A 6,000-nucleotide genomic window follows, 5' to 3' on the forward strand; every position below is an offset into this window, starting at 1 on the left:
AAGATTTAGAATCTGAAGTCACACAACTTGGTTAATGTTAACTGCATTTATGGTGTCCCCCCCCCATGGCTTTAGGATGTTGTGCAAATCTAGCCAGTTTGGTTAGTTTATGGTTCATTGTACTTTTCTTTGTGGACCAAGAAAATGGGCTAACAGAGGAATGAAGTCAGTGGGATTTGTGTTTAGTACTTCTGCCCAAAGTAGCTGTAATGAGAGCATTTCTAGCATTATGGCCTTTTATATATTGGTTTTAAGAAAATAAGAACAACATGAATTAGCACTAATTAAGAATTAAAACAAAATGAATAGGATTATAAAATGTCTCTCCCCTCCACGTTATAAGTGAATGAATATTGAACTGTGATAAATTCACTTGCTGGACGGATTACCACCCACATCAAAATTATTATTTTTTAAAAAAAAAAAGATGGGTGGGTTATTTAAGTATTTATTTAAAAAGTATTTTCCAGGGTGAAGGAGCAAATATTTCAGACAATTTTATTCAGAAGTTTCTAAAAGAGTCTTTGCCCCATTTGTGCTAATTATGGAATTACAGACTATTTTTCAGCATTTCTGTGGTAAGTTGAAAACTTGCTGCTCAGAACCCTGGACTGAATCCAACTTTTGACTACCACAAAGAGAAGTACAGATTTCTTCTGCAGTAGGTTCTGACCTAAAGGAGCATTCCTGCTGATAGAATGAAGGAAGAGATGATTTTTGATTACTCCAAAAATCTCCTCTGGAAAATGGTGGGGCTCTAGAACAGCAAGGAGGGTGATGTAAGCCAGAGCACCCTGATAGAACTGTGCTTAGGGAGGCCCTGCTGAATCCAGACTATTTTCATCTTCATGAAAGGAATCTCTTCATCCCAAATCCATCCCCCTGAGAGATTGTAATTTTCAGATATGAAAATGGATCACCCGAGAGAGTCTCCCCCAGCCGGGTACCATTTAGATGTGCTGAGGATTTAACTCCTGAATTCTCAGCCAGCAAGAGAGCACTAGATTGGGAAAGGCTAATTTAAATGAAGTGGCTCCAGGAATCAGAGTTTGTGAGTCAAGTGTGGAATCCCAGCCATATGAATATGTTCATACGCCACTCCTTCCTTAAATTGACTCAATTTTTGTTGCTGACCATGAGGTGGAAGATTATTTTCTTGAACTTTTTCTTAATGGGTCAGTTTCCCTTTTGCTGCTGCTCCTTCTGATCGGTATAAGGACTTCTTAGCCCCTTATGCCATGAGAGCAGTTGCGTTAGATTGCCTTGCTCTGATACATAACCTACTCACTCACCATCAATTTGGACATCAGGCAGAGATCTGAAGCACAAAGCTTTATTGCATTATTCCCTGCAGTGGACCAGATAGTAAATATGTGATGGAGGATCATTAGCACATGCACATTACCTTCCACACAGTTCTTTTTGTGTGAAGACTAGAAGTCCCAGTTGGGACCTTTAAGAGTTTTGCATTGTGTCTGCCTTAAACTAATATTGGTTCAGAATTATTATTGTTGAATACCGGTTCCCTCCCCCCATACTATTACCAGTGTTGCCTGTCTGTTTATACTGAAAAGTTATAAATGTGTATCTATTTAAGTATATAATCAAGAACAGAACCTGCAATGGGGCTGAACTGGTTATAAGGCATAATGGCTTCATCCCACCACATATCAGTAAAGGAATGTGTACTATTCCTGGATGAGGACCTGGGAAGCCTATCTGAATTTTAGAGTTTTCATATCCTGTAGAATAAGAACAATTTACATAAGATGTAATAACAGAAAATTAGCATGTAATCATTTCTTACCTCCTCTGGCTTCTTGTGGCCATTCGGTGTCCTTATCTCCTACAGTATATTCTGGCTGGACTATATTGATTTAATGAGAGTCTTCCCAATGAATTCTATGAGTCTTATCAATATTGCAAGTTGATGTTGCCTATGAGTCCCAAGTTGTTGGAACTCTAATTTCTGAATGGATAGATATGTAAATCAGGGCTGTCTTAGGAAATCTGAGCTTTCTCTTAAAGAACTCTTCCATATTCTAAAGTGGGTCAATTAGGGAGACCAAATTAACCTTTGGAGGGGCAGTTCTGTCATGATCATTTAATCCAGTTATTTAGTGGGAAGAGAATTGGATTTGGCCCTTTATATTAAGAAGCAGGAGTCCTTGGCTTGGGGTGGAGGTTGCCTTGTGCCACCAGTCTAAAGTTGTGGGGCAGCTCTTCTGACTTTTCTCCTTAATGGCTATTTAGCGGGCAAAAAAAGGCTTAACCATGGTGGAAAGACCATGGGAGAGTTCCAGATGATCTGCAACATCATCTAAAGCACTACCACCTCAGTAAAATGTTGCAAATGAGGCAGAGCAATTTTACAGCAAAACCTCCACTGAGAAGGGAATTTTCCTTTTGCTATCTCTTTCTCCCCATTTCAGCTGGTTCTTTGTTAATCCTTTTTAAATCAAACTTTCCTTGGCTGCATTCTCTCCAGTAATAGTGCTTTTGCTGCAGTTCTTGGAAACTGAGACAGCAATCATAACAAACTGTACTGCCTGAGGTGACTTCCAGCTGCCAAAAGCCAGGCCAAGGTGGGGAGAGAATAGAGGAATGGTCTTCAGATAAAGACCCTGAGGACAAAGACCCCAGGGACACTGTCTGATTGTCCTGTGTTAGCAGCCTTGTGTTGTGCAACTTCTGAGACTATACAGTATATGTTGCTGCTGTTTTCTTTGGGTTGTGTGGGTTTTCCTTTATTCCATGGCGTTTTATTTTCCTATTGTACCAGGTCTGCCTGTCTTGTTCTGCCAACTTAAGCAGCCTGTTGGCAGCAAGTTCTTGTCAGTGTTCCCAATGGCTGGAATTCTCATTTTTGAAGGCTTTTCTCTTTTACTAATCTCTTCACCTACTTGCAAGCTTTGGCTGTATCAGCCAAAGAGGGTGAGCCAACATCCCCATAGAAAACCATATCTATGACTTTGCTTTCCACACATTGGTCTTGGGTCTTATTGTGTTCTTAGTGGAAGTAAAATGGTGCTCCACTGGCATTGTGATCAAACCTGAGATATGCAGGGATGCTGTTGTCATGTAACAGTGAGCTTGAATTGATTAACTCTAATCACTATTTGGTACAAATAAGGACACATATAATAGGAATTGCAGCTGCAACTGAGATTGGACACATATTGACAATTCCACCCTATAGAAAAGCCTCGGAAAGGCATTAATCACACAAGAAGTAGAGTCAGATGTGCCTTGCAGAATGCAAAGATGGAGCGACTTTTCTAAAGTCAAAAAGAATTGCGACATGGGACATACATTTATGCCAGTGCTTCATATAAATTATCCACTGGCTGTAAACAGAATAGACAACAATTAGTAGATTTAACTGGCTGTGATAAATTAAAGAAGGAATCCTTACAAACATCACAACTATTGTTGTTATACCTGCACTGTCTACACAGATTGTCTAGCTGCAATGTGGCACATGGGAAGTTTCTTTATACTGGTTCAGAAGAACAAGTGACTAACTGCTAGGCTGCAGGCACCAACCCAGCCTCATTTTTGCAGTATCCTCTCCCAATCATGTTGCCAAAATTTGGAGGTAAAATGCAGGAATTCAATAGCATTTCCCCTCACTTTTTACTTTTGGAAAATAACAAGCGAAGAAAGCCCCTGGAAGCTATAACATGCACACACCTATCAGCCTGCTTCCTCCACTGATGTCACCACCATGCCCTGAGACCCTTGCAGGGTGATCTAAAAAAAAAAAGTGGACTCCAATCACAAAAGGTTGTCTGAACCTAGTCTACAGTGCACTGGTAGCAGCAGCACTGCCAGACTTTCAGATAGGCGTCCTTATTGGCCTATTTTACAATCCCAGAGATCCAACATGGGGCCACTGGAGTAGAATTCCAATATTCATGCTTGCATTTGTTAATCTTCCCAGTCAGCTGCAGCTTTGTTCACCTGAGCCTTCCTGGATGCAGGCAAGTACCTCTTGCTTTTGTAGATAGTACATCTGAAGATGGAGATCAGAAACAAGCAAGGCTAGAGGTAGCACCCGTAGGAAGCAAGAACTGAAGGATAGGGAACACTAGTGAGGTGTGTGTGTAGCAGTCTGGTCTGTGCTTCTAAATTATCCTGCAAATGTGGAAGTGGTTGTCCTAAGTGCTGAAGTAAGGTTTCACTTCCATCTAGTAAAGGTAAAGGTTTCCCTTGACGTAAAGTCCAGTCGAATCCGACTCTAGGGGGCGGTGCTCATCTCCGTTTCTAAGCCTTGGAGCCGGCGTTGTCATAGACACTTCTGGGTCATGTGGCCAGCATGATGACTCGGAACGCCGTTACCTTCCCACCGAAGTGGTACCTATTGATCTACTCATATTTGCATGTTTTCGAACTGCTAGGTGAGCAGGAGCTGGGATTAACAACGGGAGCTCACCCCGCCGCGCGGTTTCGAACCGCCGACCTTCCGATCGACAGCTCAGCGGTTTAACCCGCAGCGCCACCGCGTCCCTACTTCCATCTACTTTTCTGTAATTGGAATGAAGGCACCATCTTTTTTTCACTACTTTCAGATAAGACAAGTATTTGAACCAGTTTTCTGTGGCTACCTTCTCTCCTGATATGCTAAGGAATTGAAAAGTACAGGGCAGATCTCTAGTTTATAATCTGGCAATCCAGTACAGTATCTTTTAAGACATGGGTAGCTTGTGGTCTTCCAAATGTTGCTGAACATCTGTTTTTTGCAACTTCAGCCAACATGAGCAATGCTGAGGAGTGCTTGGTCCAGCCACATCTGGAGAGCCCAACTTTCCAAAGCCTTGTTTTAAGACACAGGTTTTAATACCCTGGGTAGAAGAAGCATGATAATGATAAAATGTGAGGTTGCTTACATTTATGTGTTATTTTACTCCTAACCTGCTTGGTTTTGTGTACTGAAAGCAGATGGTCTTGTGGTTCATTACCACATTATATCATATTTTACACATCTGGCAATATGTGTTCAGTTCTATTGGGGTTAAGTTCACATTGGAGCCAGCAACATGTAAAAACAGAACTTCAGGTGCAACCTATCAATCAATGGCATATTTCACCCACAGTTATACTAATGTAAAATAGGGAAGGGGATAATTGGTTCTAATGACAACCATATATTGCTTAACTATTTTATTAGTTGGAGATGTTTAAAAAATGTATTTTTCAGATTGGAGTGCAAAATCAGAGGTTAATAAACCAAAGGTTCAACCCTATGTACACTTGAAAGTAATTCCATTATACTGTAAAAGGACTTGCTTCTGAGTAAGCCTGTGTAGGATCATGTTACCTGTCATTTTAATATCTTGATAAAACAAATGAAGCATCAGCATTATATCTTACACAACCATACTTTTAAAGTGTTATTTTGCATATTCAAATGTCCTTTTTCCATCTAAGATTCACATGCTTGCCTTACTTTTCAGCTGTTTCATACCCTGAAAAGAAAAAAGTTTGCCAACTTTTCTAACCATAACTGATTTTTAAATGCTACTTGATCTGCAGACATTAGCAGGTGACAGTGGGTTGGATTCCAGCTTAGTCCTCCTTAGAGTAGAGCCATGAATTGTGATGAAACCTGGGGAAGTGGCCTGTATTTCAGCAATTCTCTTTTTTAAAAATGACTAAATTTGGATCCAAGCCACTGTTTATCTTCATGGTCTGAAAAGCTTCATCTGCTGTTCAAGATATAAGGATTATTTTTTCAGGTCAGCTGGCAACTCTTGTTAACAAATGTCATTCCAGTTATTAAAATTTATATTTATATATACACACATGCACAAACACTTAAAAATAATAAAATGACTGTATGTTGCTTTGGGTTGCTTAACTGAGATAATTTCACAGTGAGCAATACCATTCTTTCAGCATCTAAAACAATGCTGAGCTCCTACAAACTTCTGGTTCTTACTCATCAGCGACAGGAGAAGAGAGACTAAATATGTCACATGCGCTGGAATATAATTGTGT

Source organism: Candoia aspera, chromosome 1, assembly GCF_035149785.1.
Source record: "Candoia aspera isolate rCanAsp1 chromosome 1, rCanAsp1.hap2, whole genome shotgun sequence".
In the NCBI taxonomy this organism is placed as follows: Eukaryota; Metazoa; Chordata; class Lepidosauria; order Squamata; family Boidae; genus Candoia; species Candoia aspera.